The sequence below is a fragment of the Myotis lucifugus genome, unplaced genomic scaffold (genome assembly GCF_000147115.1).
Source record: "Myotis lucifugus unplaced genomic scaffold, Myoluc2.0 scaffold_157, whole genome shotgun sequence".
In the NCBI taxonomy this organism is placed as follows: domain Eukaryota; kingdom Metazoa; phylum Chordata; class Mammalia; order Chiroptera; family Vespertilionidae; genus Myotis; species Myotis lucifugus.
The window spans coordinates 216,753-227,261 of record NW_005871205.1 but is presented as its reverse complement, the minus strand read 5'-3'; the positions used below and the strand labels follow the sequence as shown (position 1 = coordinate 227,261).

General features: G+C 53.4%; 1 non-coding gene across 1 annotated transcript; it reads left to right on the top strand.

Annotated features, from left to right (window-relative positions):
* Positions 1-6,798: 6,798 nt before the first annotated feature.
* LOC111827379 lies at positions 6,799-6,905 on the top strand. Its single transcript, XR_002830902.1, has one exon. It is a non-coding gene; the product is annotated as a U6 spliceosomal RNA (small nuclear RNA).
* The last annotated feature ends 3,604 nt before the right edge of the window (positions 6,906-10,509 follow it).

Sequence of the window (10,509 nt, the reverse complement as noted above, 5' to 3'; positions counted from 1 at the left end):
GTAAAGGATCAATAGAATATATTTTTAAAAAAAGAAAAAAAGAATGCACCTCAGCCCTGCTCCTCCTGGCCGACCCCTGGTCCTCTGTCCCCTTTCTTCTACCCCCGACCTTAGGGCTCTCTGCCCACAACAGAGAAGTTTACACGAGGGAAAACACAGATCCTGACCAACCTGTGACTCAGCCAGGCTTGGGTTTGGGGGTCCATGGACTCAGCTGGGCTGGCTTGGGGCATCTTGTCTACCAGGGAGGAAGGTGTCTCAAGAAGCCTGCCTACCCGTCTTCTGTCTGGGATGCTGACTGCCCATCTGCCCAGCCTCTCAGTCTGAGAGCTGCCCCTGGCACCCTTCCTTCACAGAGTAAGAACTGGCTAGAGCCATAGCTAGTTGCTCGAACATGCTGTTGGCATGACTGCCAGCCCTCTCTAGGGTTTCCTGACTGGAGCCACCCCCAATTGGAGTTGGGCTCTTTGCACCCTTCTGTCCCTCACTGCCTCCCCCTCTCCCAGCATCTTCTGATCCTTGGAGGCTCCCCCGGGAGTCAATGCTTACAGCACCAATTCCTTGCAAACTGCTCCCCCCTGGGGTCACTGCTTAGGGGTCTGTTGTCCATAGCTGCATGCTCTTGGGGGCAGGGGGAGCAAAGCAGCTCTGGATCCAGAAGCTTGTGTGCCAGTGACCCAAGAGGAGAGTGGCCTCCTGGTAGCTATAGTCCAAACTATAGCTCTAAGGGTGTCTAAGTTCCCTTCAGACCTAAGACCTTGAGTCTAACCCACGTCTCACGTGCTGTGGCACAAAACTCCGAGAGGATTGCCAGCTTCCTCCAGAAGTATTTGTTGATTGCACATGGGCTTAGCGGGGGCACTGTCCCCAGGGAGATCCCAGTCCAAGGTCAATACCTGGACAGGGTAGACAGAAGGATGATTCACGCCAAAACCAAAGCTAAGAGGGGAACAGGGGTCCATGCAGGGCTTATGTTGCTCTAGAACAGCCCTGCCAAGAGATGGCCACTCCATCTGGACAAGGCTCGGGCTGAACTCTGTCACACAGTGAGCTAAGGTCTGTCTCCTAGCACACCCATCTGCTGCTCATTCTTCCCTCTCCCCATCCATCCAACCACTTACCTGCCCATTCAACAATGCATCCATTCATACATCCACTTATCCATCTAGCTATCCACTCATCATCTTCTCCATTCAAATATCTACCTGCTCATCCACCCATCCATCCATCCACTCAGCCATCTGTCTACCTGTCTGTTCATTCACCAATCAACCCATTCATTGACCCATTCACTTATCCATTCATTACCCATCCACCCATTTCTTCATCCGTCTGCTCACCCATCTTTCACCAGTCTCCCCAGCCTCCCCATCTATCCATCCACCACCCAACATTTACTGACTGTCTACCATGCACAGGCCTAAGCACAGATCCAGGGATGGGGACTGGCATTTTCAGGGAGTGGCAGGTGGCTCTATATGGTGCAGGTGTAGGAAGGGCAGGAAGGTGAGAGCTCAGGCTGGGGCCGGGGTCACATGGTAACCTTATGGAGGGCTCAGCAGCTGGGATTGTGTGACTGGCTCAGATGACTTTTGGACGGGCAGCCAGACACCAGCACATACCTACCCTCATTGGAGTTAACTCACTTCCCACAAAGGCCATTGGGTCTTCCAGACCTTATTGGAAGAATTGAGAGCCCAGGTGCTTTAAAAGGTGCTTATTATGATGGATGGACCTCAGTGTCCTTATCTGTAAAATGGGACCATAGCCCCTGTGTGTAGGACTGTTTGAGGATTGGAGAGGAAATACAAAGACCTAGCACAGTGCCTGTTGGCATCGGTTCTTCTGCCCACCTCTCCATGACCGTGTTGGCGTCCTGCTGTTGTCAACCCTCAGAGTGCACTCTGACCCTTTACCAGGTAAGGGGTACTGGTACTTTCCCAGGCACGGGCCTCCTTGCTCAATGGCCAGTTCCCCCCGCAGCCACTCATGACCTTCTGTGGGCAGAGGGGATGAGAGATGAGTTGTGCCCACTGCCTTCCTATTTCTTACTCCCTTTCACCCTCACAGCCACCCTGCGAATCCGGGAGGGGTCCAGGGGCCCACCGCAGTGGAGGAGCTGGGATACAAACCCAGGGCTGTCTGGTTCCGTAGCTGCCCGCAGTTGGGAGTCCCGGGTTCTCCGGGGGTCAGGAGAGGGAGGATGACCAGATCTGAGCTTCAGAAACCCGACACTGCTCAAATCCGAGGCTGCCTGACTCTGTATCTGGGGTTGTCTGGGTCCAAGGTGGGAGCAGCGCCTGGCAGGGACCTTGATTAGAAGTAGGTTGTCATCTGCAGGGTGGCGGGGTGGGGGCACTGCCAGGCACTGGGCCCCCGGAAGAGGCTGCTGTGGCAGGTGACGGGTGTCATCAGGAGCTGAGGCTTTAGAGCAGAGGGGCGCCTGCCACTGCGCCCTGAATTAGCATCAACACCACTTCCTGTTCAGATGACGATGAAAGGGCCCAGGAGGCATGTGTTTCTCCGGCTGCTCCGGCTTCCCTCCGTGAGCGTCTGCGGTCCTGGAGGCGAGGAGGCAGGGCAGGGGCTGGGCTCTCACACTGGACCCCCCGCCTGCACCCTGTCCATGTTCCCCAGGCTTCTCTGTTTCTTGGCCCGAGATGCAGGCTCTTCCCAGCCACGGTAACCTTGGCTACCACCTGTGACAGGCGGGGCTGGAGGCCTGTCCAGGTGCGGTTGGGGTGCAAGGACAGCAGACTCAGTCTGCCCGGAAAATGGGACAGTTTTCCATTTCCAGCCGGCCTCCACCCCTTCTTGCGCCCAGTCCCTTCCATCTCCCCCCAGCGCCTCGGGTCAGGCCAGGCCGGCTTCACTGTTATTTCTGTGCTGTTGAGAAGCGGTGGGAGCCGGGGTTCTGGCATCAGGCGCACCTGGTTAATCTCTCTGTGCCTCAGTCTCCTCATCTGCAAAGTGAGGGGAACCTGAGCCATATGTGTTATGCCTGAAGCACCATGGTGACCCAGTCAGGGCTGTAAATACTGGTCATGTGACCACTAGCACTAACCCCAGGCTTTCTGGGGGCGCTGCCCATTTTTAGTCTCACGGATCCTATTGAGCATCTAGTCACGCGTGGTGCTAGGGGATACACAGGGACTAGGGCAGGGTCCTCCCCGAGGGAGCTCACTACCGTGGGGAGAGGCTTCTCAGGTAGAAACCTTGGCTACCACCTGTGACAGGCGGGGCTGGAGGCCTGTCCAGGTGCGGTTGGGGTGCGAGGACAGCAGAGTCAGTCTGCCCGGAAAATGGGACAGTTTTCCAGAGGTGATGCTGGGCCGGGGCCGGGGCCTGAGCAGGTCCCCAGGGCAGGAGGGGGGACAGCTAGGCTGAGGGGGGACCTCAGGAGGGAGTGCAGGTGAGGGGCAGCGGAGACCAGATGGAGGGGGCAGGGGGTTCTATGACACAGCGGCGCTGTCGCATTCCAGACAAACACACCTGGAAGTATTTGGGGGCTGGGGAAAGGAGACCGAGGAGGGAGGCCACTGCCCAGTTCTGGGCCAGGGGTGACAGAGCTGATGGAGAGCAGGGGAGGGGCGGAGGGCAGCTGCCGCCACCTGCAGGGCTTCACAGCCACTGCGCTGGGTGCACAGGAGAGAGCATCACCTCATGAGCCTCCTGCGAGCCTGGTGAGGGTGCCGCCCGCTCCAGGACGGTCACACGCCTGCACAGCCCCCGCGGCTCGCAGGCCTGCCCTCACCCAGGCGTCCTGCCCAAGGCCGCTGCTCCAACAGAGGACCAGATGCTGTTGACTTACACATTTAAACAACTGGATAGGACAGGAGCGGTAACGAGTGCTCAACTGTCGTGTTTCTATATCTTAGAATCCATGTGCTGTTCTTGGCGGGGACCCACATGTGGCTAAGAGCCGTCCTGGTCCCTTTCCACCCGATGACATTCCCTGTGTCTGAAGCCCAGGCGGAGCCCTGTCACCTCGGCTTACACTGACCCTCCCGCCTGCCGCTTGTAACCTCCAGTGTCTGTTCTGCCTGCACAGCTGGCTGAGCCTGGCCCACCCCTAGGAGCCTGGGCTGGCTGCTCAACCCCTGTTTCCCAGCAGCCTGAGCTGGTGTGGGCAGGGCAGAGCCCAACGGGAGAGTGGACGTGGGGGGGCTTGGGACTTGAGGGAGGAGTCCCGGGCACGCCCAAGCCTCCCCCTGCCCTCCATGCTGGGCTGGACTGTCCCCTGGGCCCCAGCCTGCCTGGGCTCTGTTCCCAGCCCAGCTGCCAGCCAGAGGACCGCCTCTGGTGGGGGCCTTTTAAAACTCCTGGCCCACCGTGGGCACTGCCAAGAGACACCTGCTGCCGCGGCCTAGACGCTGAGAGGGTCGGGTCAAGAGCCGGCCTGGCCACTCATCTGCCAGAGGCAGTTGGGCTTCTGCCCCCTTCCTGGGGCCGCCCAGTGGTTCCGCGTTTCTCCCTCTGTCTCCTCCCCTTTCTCTCCCTCAATGCTCCGCCCTGACTTGTCCCACAGCGGACCCCGCCCAGGTTTGAGGGCACCTGTTTCATGAGGCCCTGCCTCCCTGTCGACACTAAGCTTGATGGGTATATAATTTCATTTTAAACGTGTTTACATTTTCAATGGCTACTGAGACTTTGCATGTTCCACATTGCTATGTATTCTGGAATCTTCTTCGGCATAAACGGTCATATCCCTCTCCTTCGAGCACTTAGCGAGGAAAAGTTTACTCTATATTTTAAATCGGTTCTTTTTTTTCTGTCATTTTTTTCTGGCTCTGCTGCTTTCTTTTTTATGTTTGACTTCCTTTGTTGCTCAAAAAAGTTCCTACATTTGACTATTTTGTTCAAGTAGATCATACCTGTCTTACTTCTAATCATATTTATCATTTTTTAGTGGTGAGGAATGTACTTCCTCCTCTGTAGCAAGGATAAATAAGCTATTTTATTAACAGCCCCCATTCTGTAAACATATTTAAGTTTTGCCTATTTGGAACTTATTATGAGGTTTATCCAACATTCAGTTCTATTAACAATTTGAGTTTCTTTCTAAACTAGGACTGAATTCCATTTGTGTGGGTTTTTTCCTCTCACTCTTCATTTTGCAAATGTTCACACAGAAACATTGGGAGGAGAATCGGATGAACACGCGGTTACCCGTCACAGAGCCACTGCGAGCGTCCGCCGCTCTCGGCTTTTCTCTCACTCCGATGCCCTAACCCCTGTTTTCTTAGTGCTGCTTTGTTTCACGGAAGCAGTTTCAGTAGTGACGACGCCGTGACCTGTCAGGTGTAAGGATCAAGGACAGTCTCCAGCTCAAACAAGTGCCTTCTCCACACCTGGGACCTAACATTGATTCCATGACACCAGCTAACACTCAGGCCACAAAGGCCTCCAGTTGTCCTCAAAACGTCCTTCCTCCCTCCTTCTTGTTTGGATCTGGAATCCAGTCAGGGGTCATGCATTGCATCTGGTTTGTCATATGCCTGCGTCAGCTCCTGGGAACGAAGACAATCTCTGATTTTTTCCTGCTTCCGTTTCCTGTTGCCGTTTTCTGCCACATCTGGGCCAGTTGTCCTGTAGCTGCCCCCTATGCAGGTCTGTCTGTTTCCTCACAGTTTTGGCAAGGTGTGCGCTTCTCAGGGCAGCACGTAGGAGCCACGTGATGTCAGTTTGTCCCTTTCTGGTGGTGCTGAGTTTGATTAGTTGGTTAAGGTTGTATCTGCTTGAGCTCTTCAATATAATGGTACTTTTTCTTCTTTATAATTCACTAGAGGCCCAGTGCATGAAATTCGTACACTGTCGGGGGGGGGAGGGTGTCCCTCAGCCCGGCCTGTGCCCTCTTGCAGTCCAGGAGCCCCCTCGTGGTCGGTGGCCTGGGCCTCCATCTTTGGGGTGATCATGGAGATCCCCGATTGATCACCCCGCCAGCCTGTGGCCTGGGCCTCCCTCTGCAGGGCAGTCATGGAGCGATGATGGGGCCCCCCACCAATTGCATCGCACCCACCTTGGCTGGCCTGGTGCCAGTGGGTGTCATAGCGTGGTCATCCGGACAGTCGTTCCTCTGTTCTGCCGTTCGGTCGATTTGCATATTATGCTTTTATTATTATAGATAAGAAATCTATGGGGTGACAGTTGAGACAGTGCAAATATTTGTTTCTCCACACAGTGGTTTTAGCATCCATTGATGTGCCTTGCTTGTAGAAATTTCATTGGGGGTTGCAAAAGGGTGAGTTTTCTAATTCTATCATTTTTTTTTTCTGGAGATAGAACATTGTTCTGTAAAGATCTTTCCTTCACCCCTTTTCTGAGCATCACTATGGACTCAGATTCTTGTCAGTGTGTTATAACCCATTACTGTCATTCTTCTTTGTTTATTTTATTTTTTCTATAACTTTTTATGCCCTTTATGCCCTCTTCCACCTCCACCCATCCCCCTCCACCTATTTTTGATGTTCAAAGATTTTTTTTTAAAGCAACATTATACAATTTTGATCATTTTTACTTGTAATATGTTTTATATTTGAGACAAATCAACTACTATTACCTTTTTTTGCAATTTCAGAGAGGTAGGGAGAGGGAGAGAGAGAGAGAAACATCAATGATGAAAGAAAATCATAGATCTGCTGCCTCCTGCACGCCCCCTACCAGGGATGGAGCCCACAACCCGGGCATGTGCCCTGACCAGGAATAGAACCATGACCTCCTGGTTCATAGGTCCATGCTCAACCAACCACTGAGCAACACCGGCTGGGTTCACCATTGCCTTTTAAAAAAGCTTTCTGAGTGCTCGCTTCGGCAGCACATATACTAAAATTGGAACGAAACAGAGAAGATTAGCATGGCTCCTGCGCAAGGATGACATGCAAATTCGTGAAGCGTTCCATATTTTTAAGAAAAGATAAAATAAATAAATAAAAATAAAAAAGCTTTCTGATATTCTTCACTATTTATGGATTTTTAAGTTTGTAACACATTTTGAAGGTCTTTAATTGTATTGCATTAAGTTTATTAAATTAGAAAGCATTGCTTTTTGTTATATATTTAGTTCTCCTGATAGAAGCAAAACATTAACATTAAAAATACATGTCTTACAATTGGGTTAACTTAATGTTTAATTTTTAATGTGTTGTGTTACTACTGAGGATGAAATACTTTTTCCATTGTTTTTTTTTTTTCCTAGCTGCATGTCACTAGCATATAGGAATACAGTTGACTTTTGTAATTTTATCTCACATCTCACCACTGGAACGAACTCATTTATTACGTCTAGTCATTTCTGGTTGATTTCTTCGGATTTTCAAAGTAAGCAGTCATGTCCTCTTCAAAAAGTAATAATTTTATTATGTCTTCTCTCCCTGCATTTATGAGTCTAATTATGTTTCCGTCTGAGATGGGACTCACCTGCATTTCGAGAATGAGTTGGCACAGGGTGGGCAGTGCAGACATCGCCCTAACGTTGTCCTGTGAGCTGGTGGGGAATGCATTCAAGGCATGGCGCTGGGGCCCAGGGCGTGGGTGACTGGCCCGAGGTCGCACCGTGAGTGGCATTGAAGCCCAGGCAGTCAGCCTTAGGGGCATGTGCCCTGAGCAGACACGCGGGGCCCCAGGCTCCGTGGTCCCCATCCTGAGATTCTGAGCAGTTTTTGAGCAGGGGCCTGGCATTTCCATTTTGCACTGGGCCCCACAGATTATGAAGCCCCCGGCTTGTGACTACAGCATCGCCCCCTTCCCCACCCACCCGGGGTCCACTCAGGGTGCGTGGGACTGATTCCCTGGGACAGCCATGCCCTGGGGGAGAGCGGGCTTCTGGAGGGTGGGCCAGGGTGCAGGGGCCCTGGTCTCCAGCTGGCTTTGCTGAAGCTCTTGCCTGACTCCCCTCCACCCTCCTCCTCTCCCCTCCCACAACCATGGGGAGGCCAGTGCTGCCTCCCTCCACCTCTGTGCCCTTCGTCCCCGGGTGGGGGTGGGGCTCCAGAATACAGGCCCCATTGTGCGTCCTGATGTCAGGCCGCTGGGCTGCCAGGGAAAGTGGATAAAGAGGCCGCTCTGAGGCCGGGGGAGGGCAGGAGCCCCGCCCAGGTGGCGGGAGGAGGGGCCCACAGCCGGGCGGGGTTTGAATGCCCTCCCACCTGCTGTGGGATGAGGCCAGGCGCTGGCCTCTGGATCTCTGGCCCTACGATGGGATGCCCAGCTCTCTCCCAGCCTGTGGGCGGACTGGAAGGAGCGCCCCGCCAGTGCTCAGTGATCCCACTCCTGGGAGGGCGCCCCACCTGTGAGCCCAGGGTGTGGTTGTTATGTTGTTACCAAGTTCACATCCGGGCCCTCAGGAGAGAGGGCAGCCATCTCAGCGTGGCTCCCCATGCCCTTGACCCTCAGGCCTGCCCTCTCTCTGACCTCACGCCTTGACGATACTCCCCTTCTATTCACCCTCCTGCCCTGCCTCCAGCCGCTCAGGCCACTTGCTCAGCAAGGATTCTCTCCCTCCCTCCCCTGCTCCCTCCTTCTCCCTTCTGAGCCCTTCTCCACCTCCCCTTCCAGGAGACGACTGTCCAGCTAGTCCCGGATTCATGGTGTCTCCAGGGATGTCCCATGAGCTTAGGGCCTCGAGGTTGGCCGCCCTGCGCTGGCTCTCAGCTCCAGCACGCTGCCGCACTCCCTGCAGGGGGTGCCTCCTGGTCGTTCTAGGTGCTGCCTGTGGGGCAGGACTTTGGTGTCTGGGCAGGTGCCGGCCGGCCCAGGGCTGGGCACCCCCCCCCCCCCCCCCGCCAGAACTGAGGGGTCCTGACAGCACTTCCTGGCCTGCCTCAGGGTGTCTTAACAAACCCTGACTCCATAGCCCACCCCCCAACCCCGACCCTTTCCTCAGCGATCCAGGCCCATTTGCCTGCCTGCCTTCCATTGCAGCTGCGTTTTAAGCTGCGAGTGTCAACTCCGCCCTCCCCAAGCCGGGCCCTGGCACTCCCTGTGCAGGTGCAGAAAACCTCGGGCACCCGGGGAGCCTGGTCACTGCCCGGGTAGCAGGACTTGCCACTCAGATGTCCATGGGGTCCAGCAAGTGAAGCGGTGGGCGGGGTGGGAGGGGCATTGGGGGGGTTAGTGGTGATCTGGGGAGCAGAGCACACGCCTGTCTGAAGGGGCTGCTGCAACTCAGCTTTGGCCCGTTGGAGCCGTGGACGAATATGGGCCCAATGTTGCCAGCTATTCATGTTTTCGTGTGTGCAGTTTCCTTGTTTTAAAAACATTTTAACCGCCCTAACTGTCCACTTTATATGGGGGGAGGGGGCGGTATGATTTCCATGAGGGTTTTTCTTTAAAGAATTTTTCTTAATTGACTTTCAGTAAGAGAGAGGAAGGGAGAAGGGAGGGGAGAGAGAAACATCGATGTGAGAAGGGAAACATCGATCAACTACCTCCTGCACACCCCCTACCAGAGACCAAGCCTGAGCCCCAGAACCGAACCTACAACCTCCTGGTTGCATGAGCTGGACGACGCCCAGCCAGCTGGACCCCCCCCTCCCTGCTGCCCGCCAGGGCCCCAGCTTTAACATTTGCTTAGATTCCTGTAACCACACGGCCAACAGGGCACAGAGCAACCCACCCCCAAGGTTCCCTCACGCTGCCCCTTTGTGTTCCGACTCTCTCCCCACTCCTTCCCTCGGCCGCCACTGATCTGTCCCCCGTCCTCATCTGAGACTGGCTGCTTTCACTCGGCACAGTGCTTTTGAGATTCATTCATCCGGTTGCGTATCAATAACTTGTTCCTTTCCGTGACAGGACAGTTTGCTTGTCCATTCACCTGTCGGGGGACATGTGGGCTGTCTCCAGGTTTGGGCGGTTTTGTAGAATGCCGTGACAGACATTGGTGAACAGTGTTTCTGTGTGGCTGTAAGTTTTCATTTCTCCGGGGTAAGGAAGTTCTATTCTTAGGTTGCTGGCGTTTTTATCATGAATTGGTGTTGAATTTTGTCAGTTGCTTCGCCTGCATCTGTTGGGAGGATCGTGTGGTTTTTCTTTCTTAGTCATCTTTTCAGTAACATCAATTGATTTTCACATGTTGAACTGGCCTTGGTGGATAAATCCCACTTGATCTTGGCCGTGTGGTATTTCATATATTTTTTCTTGACGATCATGCTCACGAGGGATTTTGGTCTGTAGTTTTCTTACACTGACTGCTGTGTCTGGTTCTGGTGTCAGGGTGATGCCACAGTAAATGAGTTGAGAAGTGTTCCCCCCTCCTGTTTTCTGGAAGAGACTGTATAGAATTTATGTAGATCTTTCTTAAATGTTTGGTGAAATTATTTTGGCCTGAAGTTTTCTGTTTTGGAAAGATGTAAACTGCGAACTTGATTTCTTTCATAGTTATGGTCATATTACCTCTTTCTTCTTGTGTGACTTTTTTTTTAGTTGAATTTATTGGCATTACATTGGTTAATAAAATTATATAGGTTTCGGGTGTACAATTCTGTAATACATCCATCAGTATATTGTATTTTG